Source organism: Aquarana catesbeiana, linkage group LG09, assembly GCF_042186555.1.
Source record: "Aquarana catesbeiana isolate 2022-GZ linkage group LG09, ASM4218655v1, whole genome shotgun sequence".
NCBI classification, from domain to species: domain Eukaryota; kingdom Metazoa; phylum Chordata; class Amphibia; order Anura; family Ranidae; genus Aquarana; species Aquarana catesbeiana.
In genome coordinates this window covers 167,726,487-167,738,524 of record NC_133332.1, presented here as the reverse complement: position 1 = coordinate 167,738,524, position 12,038 = coordinate 167,726,487, and the positions used below count along the sequence as shown (strand labels likewise).

Genomic DNA, 12,038 nt, shown 5'->3' with positions numbered 1-12,038 from the left:
TGGCAGAAAGCCAAGTACAACTTGTTCTGTAGCAGAGAATCTCTATGAAGCGACATTATCAAGTGAGACAGGTCATGCTGGCAGGAGGTGGCATAGATTGTTGATTAGCTGAGCTGTTACCGAACAAGCTGAGGCAGAATGTGGAGGAAATCAAATTCATTTTTTATACACTGTACGCTAAATATTCGTTTCAGGCCTTTTCTTTTTAATGTAATTATCTCTAAATTAAGTGAACCGTGTTTGGAAAGAACATTAAAAAAACACCCCCACCCACCCGTATTTCTGCTTTAGATACTTGTATATTGTTTGGAAAGTTAAAAAATAACTTGGCCTAGTTATAAATTGTCAAGCAAAGAGAAAAACAGCTATTAACAGTTGCAAAGTTATACAAAGTAAAGGCATTCTTTTATTTTACAGCTAGGTCCTGGCAAGGTTTTTTTGTAGCAATAACCAAATAAAATATACAGTAAGCTAGTGTTGCAACAACTAGAATTGCACCATATATTAATATGTTTTAGCAGGTTACATCATTTTCATAAGACACTATTTGCATCTCTGAAGACACTATGGGATTGGTTTACTAAAATTGGAGAGTGCAAAATCTGATTCAGCTGTGGATAGAAACTTCCAGTTTTTTTTTTTTTTGGTCAAAGCTTAATTGAACTAGTACTACTTAATTGGCTACCATGCACAGCTGCACCAGATTTTCTCTCCAGTTTTAGTAAATCAACTCCTATTTGCATTTCTGAAAAGGGATTATGTTCAGGTTCACCACCAGCATGGGGTTGCAGCAAATCTTCAGGATTTGTAAAATTTGCATACTTTTGGTTGAAAAGTTTGTAGGTTCACCACCAGAAATCAGGAAGGACTACTTATACAGTGCACAGCCTCTACAATGGTCAGCTGAGTCACAAGAGCGAATGATTTAAAGGGATGGATAACCCAGCTTCCACCATATAAAAGGGTGGGTTCACAGCAGTGATTTAGTCAGTGTGAGTTGAAGCTGTTGCAAAAAGATGACAGTTCTGTGTTGAAAGAGACTGGTCTTTGTTTTTCTAATAATTATTTATTGATTCATTTTTGGCATTTATACATGGCAGTGACTTGTCTTCCATGCCCTTTGTTTGACAAAACTTGCTTATTAACCCTACAAATGGCCAGACATGAATAACACCTCCCGTAGACTATAATGGGGTTAGCCTCATAGGTCACAAACCTTGAACTTCAAGCACGATTCATAGAATTGTTTATGAAAATGACAGATTCACTTATCCCTACATATGCATAAGAATATGCCCTGCACATAATGACAAATGTTGACTAGCATCTGAAAAAATTGTGACATTTAGATTTCTTTTAAGGCAAAGTTTGTTCTCAACACACTCATTATATGGTTTTATCTGCATGCATTAGTTCTCAATTCAATTTTTAATTAGGGCTTGCAAGTTGTTTTTTTCTATTCTTATTGCTACAACAGCCAATCAGATGTTTCCTTTTAAGATTTTATATTGCAACTGAAATATCAAAAGGAACACTGTATTACCGTTATAGGTAAATTTAATTTTCTTCACCAAATCATCCACTGTGTACAAAAACAGAACATAAAGTCACCTTTGGCAGGACCTTTTATTTTGCCTTGTGACACACTATTATGTTTTTTTTCTCAACTTCTAACCCACAAAATGCCCAAATAAAAAGACTCGGCCTCACTTAATCGTAAGGTAAAGCTATCTTCTCCCTTAATGCCGCGTACACACGATCGCACATTCCGACAACAAAATCCATGTTTTTTTTCTGACGAATGTTGGCGCAAACTTGTCTTGCATACACACGGTCACACAAATCTTGTCGAAAATTCCGAACGTCAAGAACGCGGTGACATACAACACGTATGACGAGCCGAGAAAAATGAAGTTCAATAGCCAGTGCGGCTCTTCTGCTTGATTCCAAGCATGCGTGGAACTTTGTGCGTCGGAATTGTGTACACACGATCGGAATTTACGATAACGGATTTTGTTGTTGGAAAATCTGTGATCCAATTCCAATGGAAAATGTCCGATGGAACCTACACACGGTCGTAATTTCCGACAACAAGCTCCCATCGAACATTTCCTGTCGGAAAATCCGACTGTGTGTAAGCGGCATAAGACTTCCTGCAGATACTGAATTCACTTGCTGGTTTCTACATCATGCGTCAAGTCATAAGACACAGAGTCACAAGGGACGATGATGACTCAATATTACCTGCAACCTGCCAAGTGCCATTTTGACTGAAAAGGTGGTTACAGGAGAAGGGTAAATGAAACATATATTTTTACGATAAGATACAACACCTTTTTAAGGCAACACCCATTTTGGAAACGCCCACATTATTCCACACACCACCATTTTTTTTCCTACTGCAAAGTGTACCCCTAAATTATTGGAGGAATGTTAACTGTGAGACTTAAATTAACTGGTTGAGAGGACATAAATCAAGTGCTACCTTAGGCGGAAGCAAGCCTGGAGATGCTTCTGACAAAGGTGTCTGCTACCCCAAAATTTTTGTGATCTATACATTTGATTTAGGCTTGTTACAGAATCAGACTTAAATCTGCTCAGTTTGGAGAACCATTATGCACCACAAAATAAACTGGTAGGTGAGTATTTTGGAAAAATGAGCATTTTGCGGAACCCATCGTTTCCACTATTGGCCTATGACATTATTATTTTATGTATATGTGCCAAAGTGTGTTCATGCTGAAGTGCAGTTTCTTTTTAATTATACATTAGACTTGAAGTCCTTCTCGGCCAGGCTTGTGCAAACCTGTACATTACTTCAGAGCGCTGAAAATATTTTCCTACTGAATCATGTGTCGTTGAATGACTCTTCCTAATCTGGCATTCTTGTCCTAATTTTCACAGGGAGACCCTTGCACAATCTGTTGAAACCAGGGCATAATAATAATTGTTTTGTTACTTTACTGTGAAATTTAAGACAAGAAAATGCATCACTTAGTGTTACTCTTAAAGTGGACCTGTATATAAAGTTCACCCCTCACGGAAATCAACATTGTACATATTGTATCAGCAATATAAAATCACATTAGTACCACTTCTTGCTATATGTAGGAAATAAAATAAATTTGGACCTCAGCTGCCTTTATGTGAGCTAAAGCCTTGAGGCTATAAGGAGCATTGTCGGGATTTCATGTCATTTGAGAATGCAGAGAATCTACTGTTCTTAAACAGACACTGTGGAGGGGATTTACTAAAACTGGTGTACACAGAATCTGGTGCACCTGGGCATAGTAACCAATCAGCATCTAGGTTTAAGCCCCACCTGTTCACATCAGCGCAATTTGACATGCGATTTGACAGTTCGGTGTCACACAGATTTTCAAAAATAGTTCCTGCACTACTTTTGGCAACTTCGAGAGCGATTTCAATAGACATCTGTGCATGAAGCCACACAGATGTCTTTTAAGTCACCCTTGAAGTTGGTCTGAAATGCGGCTTTGAATTTGTGCGAGTTCAGATGAACTTGCACGATTTCAATGGTGTGTTCAGTGTGAACGAGGGCTCAGGCTCGATTCACACCTATGCATGTTGCTTTTGAGCATTTTTGAAGTTTTTTTTTTTGATGCTTGCCACGTTTTTGAGCAGCGTTTTTGTAGCGTTTTTACAGCATTTTTGCGGCGTCTTTGGCGCGTTTGCTTTTTTTTTTTTTTTTTTTTTTTTTACAGTTTAAAAAAAAAAAATAAAAATGGCAAAAACGCATCAAAAACGCACCAAAAACGCTGTAAAAATGCTGCAAAAATGGTGCACATGCGTTTTTGATGCTGGTCCATTGAATTGTATTACATGCAAAACACTGCATTTTGCATGAAAAAAAGTCCCTGACCCTTTCCAAAAATGCATAGATACAAAAAGGCATTGATGTGAACATGTTCCATAGGAACCCATGTTAAAAAATTCCCATGCATTTCTGCAAAATGCAAAATGCATCAAAAAACGCGCTAGTGTGAATGGAGCCTTATTGTCAAAGCTTAATTGAAATGTCAGAAACTGATTAGCTACCATGCACAGCTGCACCAGATTCCGTGGGCTCCAGTTTTAGTAAATCTCCCCAGTGAGATTTGCAGGGAAGACAATCACTAAACAGAGCATGTATGGTAAATCTATGAACATATACAATACAAACTACATAAAGAATAAAGTTTTTTTAAAACGCATACTAATAGGATTATTTGCACTGGTCACTTTTACATACAGTATTTAAAAAAGGCTAAAATTCACCGCTTTAATAAAAGGCACTTTTACCCCCTTCCTGCCCAGGCCAATTTTCAGCTTTCAGCGCTGTCACACTCTGAATGACAATTGCACGGTCATGCAACGCTGTACCCAAATTAAAGTAATTTTTTTTTTTCACACAAATAGAGTTTAAAGTTGGTGGCATTTAATGACTGCTGGGTTTTACATTTTTTGCTAAAAAAAAAAAAAGGCAGAAAATTTTGAAAAATAAATGTTTTTTCTTAGATTCTGTCAGGAAATGTTATAAATAAGTAATTTTTCTCCTTCACTGATGTTCGCTGATGAGGCGGCACTGATAGGTTGCACTGACAGGCACTAATGAGGTGGCACTGAAGGGCATTGATGAGGAGGCACTAATATGCCGCACTGAAGGGCATTGATGAGGAGGCACTAATATGCCGCACTGCTGGGCATTGATAGGCGGCACTGATAGGTGGCACTTATGGGCAATGATAGGTGGCACTGATGGACAGCACTGGTGGGCAGCACTGATGAGCAGACGCTGATGGGCACTAAAAGGCAGCACTAATTCATGTCACTGATCGGCACTGATTGGTGTCACTGATGGGCACTGCTGGGGCTCCATTGATAATCAGGGCACTGATTACCTGTAGGTCTACCCTGCGAGGAGATGCTGCTGATCTATTCTCCTCTACTCACACTCTGTCAATGTGTGGCGAGGATAGCCGATAAACGGCACTTCCGTGTTTATATGTGATTGTACACAGCCGATCACATGGGTAAAGAGCCACGTCATCGGCTCTTTACCGAGATCGGGGTTGCTCCGTCCTAGGGACATGACAGGCCTGCAATCACCATGCTGCAGGCACGTGATGGTGGTGACACTGGGGCGACGTTATATGACGTCGTCCCAGAATGAGCGGGGGTCCTGCCCGCCATCATTATACTATCTGAGGGGCGGGAGTTGGTTAAACTGATCACATATAGTACATTTCAAAATTGTCTTTAAACAAAAATAGAAACATACAACAAATAGCATGCTAGCACTAAAGTCCAAGAAGTCTTTAAAATAAAAGCAAAAATTGTCTTTAGTTAGAGTGCCTTGAAAAAGTATTCATACCCCTTTAAAATTTTCCATATTTTGTCATGTTACAACCAAAAACGGAAATGTATTTTACTGGGTTTTTATGCGATAGACCAACACAAAGTGGCACATAATTGTGAAGTGGAAGAAAAATGATGAATGATTTTCAATTTTTTTTACAAATAAATATCTGAAAAGTGTGACGTGCATTTGTATTCAGCCCCCTTTACTCTGATACCCCTAAGGCTCGGTTCACACGGGGGCGACTTGTCAGGCGACCTAGCCGCCTGACAAGTCGCCTCCCGTTCTGTACAATGGAACCGTTCTAATAGGAGCAACGCAAGTCGCTCCGACTTAGAAGAAAGGTTCCTGTACTACTTTGGGGGCGACTTGCATAGACTTCTATACAGAAGTCGTCTTGCAAGTCGCCCCGGCAGTCGTGTGCAGGTCGCCTCGGTGAGGCGACCTGCAAGTCGTGCCGCGTCTAGTGTGAACCGGCAGTAACTAAAATCTAGTGGAACCAATTGCCTTCAGAAGTCACCTAATTTGTAAATAGAGTCCAGCTGTGTGTAATTTAATCTCAGTATAAATAGGCCTCAGAGGTGTGTTAGAGAACCTTAGCAAAGAAACAGCATAATGAAAGCCAAGGAACACACCAGACATGTCAGGGATAAAGTTGTGGAAAGCACAGGGTTAGGTTATAAAAAAATATCCCACGCTTTGAACATCTCACAAAGCACTGTTTAACCGCTTGCCGATCGCCGCACACAGATATATGTTGGCAGAATGGCACAGGCAGGCAAATGGGCGTACAAATGAGCGTACATGTGCGTCCCTTTAAATTTGACGCCTATCGGGTGCGTGCCTGCCATGGAGCGTGCCCGCGGGTCCCGGGAACTCGATGTTCGCCAGCGGCCCGCGATTGCAGTGTGGAGAGGTAGATTGGGGAGATGCCTATGTAAACAAGGCATTTCCCTGTTCTGCCTAGTGACAAGACAGATATCTACTGCTCCCTGTCATCGGGAGCAGTGATCGCTGTCATGTCCTAGGTAGCCCATCCCCCCACAGTTAGAATCACTTCCTAGGACACACTTAAAGCGGGATTCCGGCCAGCGAAAATTTTTTTCTAAAGTCAGCAGCTACAAACACTGTACCTGCTGACTTTAAATAAGTACACTTACCTGTCCTGGGTGCCCGGGGCCGACCTGTCCCTCGGCTCCCGGCACCGCCATCCTAACTAAGGGAAACAGGGAGTGGAGCCTTGCAGCTTCACTGCCAGTTTCCTACTGCGCACGTGTGAGTGGCGCGGCGCTCTGTGAATGGCCCCGTGGTTTTCTGGGAACACACACAGTTCCCAGAAGGCAACGGGGACGCTCACCGAGGAACAGGACACACCGCGAAATAGGAAGAGGCAGATTAGGAAGCCTGCCTAGCAACAAGGGTTCAGGTAAGTTTAAAAAAAAAAAATTTTTTTTCAAATGTTTTTTTTTTAAAGATTTTTGGTGCGATTTTTATTTTTTTAGTTTTTTTTTTCAGGGTGGCCCTCCACTTTAACCCCTTGTTTGCCCCCTAGTGTTTAACCCCTTCCCTGCCAGTGTCATTTACACAGTAATCACTGTATAAATGACAATGGTCCCAAAATAGTGTCAAAAGTGTCTGATGTGGCCACCATAATGTCGCATTCACGATAAAAAATGCATTACTAAAAAAAAAAAAAAAAATAATAAAAATGCCATAAAACTATCCCCTATTTTGTAGATGCTATAACTTTTGCACAAACAAATCAATATATGCTTATTGCGATTTTTTTTTTTTTTTTTTTTTACCAAAAATATGTAGAAGAATACATATCAGCCTAAACTGAGGAAAGAATTCATTTTTTATATATTTTTGGGGGATATTTATTATAGCAAAAAGTAAAAAATATTGATTTTTTTTTTTCAAAATTGTCGCTCTTTTCTTGTTTTATAGCGCAAAAAATCAAATACCACCAAAAGAAATCTCTATTTGTGGGAAAAAAAGGACGTCAGTTTTGTTTGGAAAAAAAAGTCAGTGCCGAAACGCAAAAAATGCTCTGGTCAGGAAGGGGGTAAAATCTTCCAGGGCTGAAGTGGGTAATCCATCATCCGAAAATGGAAAGAGTATGACACAACTGCAAACCTACCAAGACATGGCCGTCCATCTAAACCGACAGACTGGGCAAGGAGAGCATTAATCAGAGAAGCAGCCAAGAGGCCCATGGTAACTATGGAGGAGCTGCAGAGACCCACAGCTCAGGTGGGAGAATCTGTCCACAGGACAACTATTAGTCGTGCACTCCAGAAATCTGGCCTTTATGGAAGAGTGGCAAGAAGAAAGTCATTGTTGAAAGAAAGCCATAAGAAGTCCTGTTTGGAGTTTGCGAGAAGCCATGTGGTGGGACACAGCAAACATGTGAAAGAAGGGGCTCTGGTCAGATGAGACCAAAATTTAACTTTTTGGCCTAAAAGCAAAGCGTTATATGTGGCAGAAAAATAACACTGCACAACATCCTAAACACGTCATCTACACCGTAAAACATGGTGGTGGTAGAATCATGTTGTGGTGATGCTGTTCTTCAGCAGGGACAGGGAAGCTGGTCAGAGTTGATGCGAAGATGGATGGAGCCAAATACTGGACAATCTTAGAAGAAAACCTGTTGGAGTCTGCAAAAGACTTGAGACTGGGGTGGAGGTTCACCTTCCAGCAGGATAACAACCCTAAACATACAGCCAGAGCTACAATGGAATGGTTTAGATCAAAGCATATTCATGTGTTAGAATGGCCCAGTCAAAGTTCAGAGTTAAATCCAATTGAGAATCTGTGGCAAGAGTTGAAAATTGCGATAGTGATTGCACCGCACACGAATATCAGAGCAAGAGCAATGATTCTAGCACCAGACCTCTTGTGTAGCTCTAAACTGGTAACCTGTAAAGACTTTTAAAGCTGTTCCACGGGCGTATGCAATTTTAAAGTGTGACATGTTATGTATCTACAGTATTTACTTGGCATAATGTAATCTTATATATTTTACAAAAAAAAGGGTATTATATTGTGATTGATTTCGTTAAAATAAATTTTTTTTCCCCAAAAAATTGCATATAAAAAATTACTGCTCAAATACCGTGTAACGCCCACCATTTTATTCTCTAGAGTCTCTGCTTAAAAAAAAAAAATATATAAATATATAAATAAACATATATATATATGAAAAGTTTGGGGGTTATAAGTAAATTACTAGCAAAAAGATTATGATTTTACATGTACGTGAGATGTGTCAGAATTGGCCTGGTATTGAAGTAGTTATACTTCTGGTACATACAATGCAATACATTCTTAAGCCTTGTACACACAGTACGATTGTTGGCCAACCGAACGTCTGATTTTTGTCAAAAGGGCGTGTGCCAGGATCTTGTCTTGCATACTAACGGTACACAATTGTCATGCCACAAACACGAACGTAGTGACGTACTACGAGGAATTTCACCTCTTGAGCACCACCCTTTGGGCCCCTTCTGCTAATTTTGTGTTTCGTGAGCATTGATTCCGAGCATGCATGTTTGTACTTTCAACTTTTGTGTGACGGATTTGTGTACTGACCATACAAAAATCTGACGTCAAACCGTTGTCCGCCGAAAATTTACGAGCCTGCCATTCAACATTTGTTGGCCGAAAGTTGGACAACAATTGCCAAAAGGAGAGTACTAACGGTAAGGTTTTAGGACAACAGTCTGTCAACAGACAATCCCCTGCCAACAATCGTACCGTTTGTATGAGGCTTAAGTTTCACATGTCGTTTTTTTTTTTTTGTAGTGATTTGAAAATAGCAAAGTTTCTAGTTTGTGATTACATGCAATCAGAATTATGTTATTGGAGTATCAGAAAAATGAAGCAGGACATTTTTTGTTTTACCTGACTGAATTGTAATGTGAGTGTTATCGCTAGGGATGAGGTTTGGGTTCCAGCAGGTTCAAAGTTAGTGGACTTTACAAATTAATATGGAATAGACTGAGTTTTTTTGGAACTATCATTCCACACCACATCCCTTGTGTGGTCAGCAGGGTTACAATGGCCAATAATGCAGTTTTTGCTTTAAAAAGCCAGTTGTCATTGTTTGTGTTGGAGTAGTCTGTGTAGGCAGAGTTAGTTGTTATACGGTGCTTTGTTGCATTATAGGGATTCATCAGTCCAAGGGGGAAGATTTTGTCCAGAGGCAAAAGCAGTTTTACAGATGACTGGAGGGAGCAGGCTTCTTAATCTATCTGGTGGCACTGTCACACAGGTCAGCCACTGTTCCATCCCCAGGGCCAGTCCACAGAGCTCTGCAGTGTGGTCCTTTTTTATTGGATCTGCTTCCGGCAGCATGGTTTGGTCTGTAGCCTCTGCCTGCAGCGCTTTAGCCAAGTTAAAAGTACCAGCCACATGTCGAAACACATCATTTCGTACCATAATGCTTGGTGGGAACAGCATTTCAAGGAGATGAGTCACAGCAAAAGGCTCACACTTCTCATTCCTCACTTCTCACAACCCCCCCCCCCCCAAACATTCTTCTGATGCCTTTTTTGCAACTTCTGTAGCCTATAATGATAGGGAGGGGAGAATTCAACTCTTTCAGAATTCTTCTACACCCCCTGCAAAATCGTCAACAGCATTCTTCCTAATGCAGGTGTCTCTCATGCACCTACAGTTTACAAATTACCCCTCATGCCCAATGTCTTATTTCCAGTTTGTAAAAACTGCTGGATTTGCAGCTGCTCCCATTTCAGCTAATGGAATCAGCCCCCTTACACTAGTGTATGGCCTGTGCTACACCCCAGTGACAGGTACCCAGCTGTCATAATTTTGCCCAGAAGGCCACCTCTGCCCTCCACCATCATGTGTAATATAATGTTCCTGTCTCATTCAACCAACACTCTAAGTGGCAGGACACAGAAGACTATGTACACATGCTGCAAAACGAATGGGCAGGATTGATACATATCCTTCCCACCACATTGGGTCAAACCTCTGGTGCCTGGGAAGGATGCAGCTGGGATCACACTGCAGGAGCTAGTGGTGCCACCATATGCCTTGTCCAATGGCGACAGCACAGTCACCTGTACCCCTTCCTTCTCACTACCTTCATATTTCGATAATCCCAAGTACCCCTGATCTTTTGCAAAGTCAAGGACTAAACACTGCCAAGTTATGTTGCAGCACGTATCCCTGGGGGACATGAGCCATGCTGGGCTAGAGCTGCTGGCAACTCTACTGGTCCATGCAGAGATTTGGCTGACCCCACCTCATCTTCAGCTGTTTGTCTGCAGGGAGCATCATAGGCAGAGCCTAAACAATATGGTTGCTGAATACATCAGGTCCAGGGTAGAAGTGAAGGATTCCATGGACTATTGGGTGTCCAGGCTGGACAACTGGCTGGAGCTTGCACAATATGCACTGGGACTTCTGGTCTGTATGTATTGTGCTGTCTGGTAGGGCCTTCAGCCAGAAGGGGGTTTTGTTACAGAGAGGCAAATCAGCCTGTCCCCTACAGTGTGGACTAGATTACTTGAATTAAAATGAAGTCTGCTTATACCTCTGAACCTCTGCTTATAGTACAAGTGATTAAACTATTAATTGTGCTCTGGCACCCACAAATATTTGTATCTATTTTGCCTCAGATAATACACTTTGTTTTAAATTATGGCCTAACCAAGCTGCTTACATCCAATAATTGTGTCTATTGGCTCGCAGATAATACACTTTGTCTATTTCAAAATAAAACCTGTGTTGTCTCTCCCTCTTATGCCCCGTACACACGGTCGGACTTTGTTCGGACATTCCGACAACAAAATCCTAGGATTTTTTCCGACGGATGTTTTCTCAAACTTGTCTTGCATACACACGGTCACACAAAGTTGTCGGAAAATCCGATCATTCTGAACGCAGAGACGTAAAACACGTACGTTGGGACTATAAACGGGGCAGTGGCCAATAGCTTTCATCTCTTTATTTATTCTGAGCATGCGTGGCACTTTGTCCGTTGGATTTGTGTACACACGATCGGAATTTCCGACAACGGATTTTGTTGTCGGAAAATTTTATATCCTGCTCTCAAACTTTGTATGTCGGAAAATCCGATGGAAAATGTGTGATGGAGCCTACACACGGTCAGAATTTCCGACAACAAGGTCCTATCACACATTTTCTGTCGGAAAATCCGACCGTGTGTACGGGGCATTACAGTGCAGCCTTATCAAGCTGCTTACCTTCTCTTCTGCTTCTACAGTCTAAGCACTGAAAGTGTGATCTTTATAACTAATGTAGCTTTAAAGAAGTACAGCCAAAGCTCGTTTGGCTGTACTTCTTCTGTGGATCATAGGAGCACAGTTCTTCTCCAGACCCGTTTTCAGCAGACAGTGGGCTGAAGTCACAGAGCCGGTCCAAGCTCGGGCAAGATTGTGACAATGAAGTCAGGATCTGCCCACATGCCTGGACCAAGACCTGGCTCAGTCTCTCAGCAAGCTGCTGAAAGCCTGACCCAGCCGCTTCCATCCCCTCCACAACCCAGTGCTCCAGTGAGTTTGGGGGGCAGAGCAGAGAGCCAGTGACTGACAGTCACCAGCACTCTGCTCAGGGAGCCCTGAGAATTGAGCAATTGGCAGTGTTTGATTGCTCGGTTCTCAGTGTTAGAGCCGGCGGGGGA

The 12,038-nt window shown here is 41.6% G+C and overlaps 1 long non-coding RNA gene across 1 annotated transcript in view; it reads left to right on the top strand.

Moving 5' to 3' along the window:
• Positions 1–8,217, top strand: part of LOC141107254 (uncharacterized) — a 52,335-nt gene extending 44,118 nt beyond the window's left edge. Inside the window, exon 4 of the long non-coding RNA XR_012235842.1 lies at positions 7,310–8,217. This is a non-coding gene — a long non-coding RNA (uncharacterized lncRNA). The remainder of the gene's footprint in view (positions 1–7,309) is intronic.
• Positions 8,218–12,038: the final 3,821 nt, after the last annotated feature.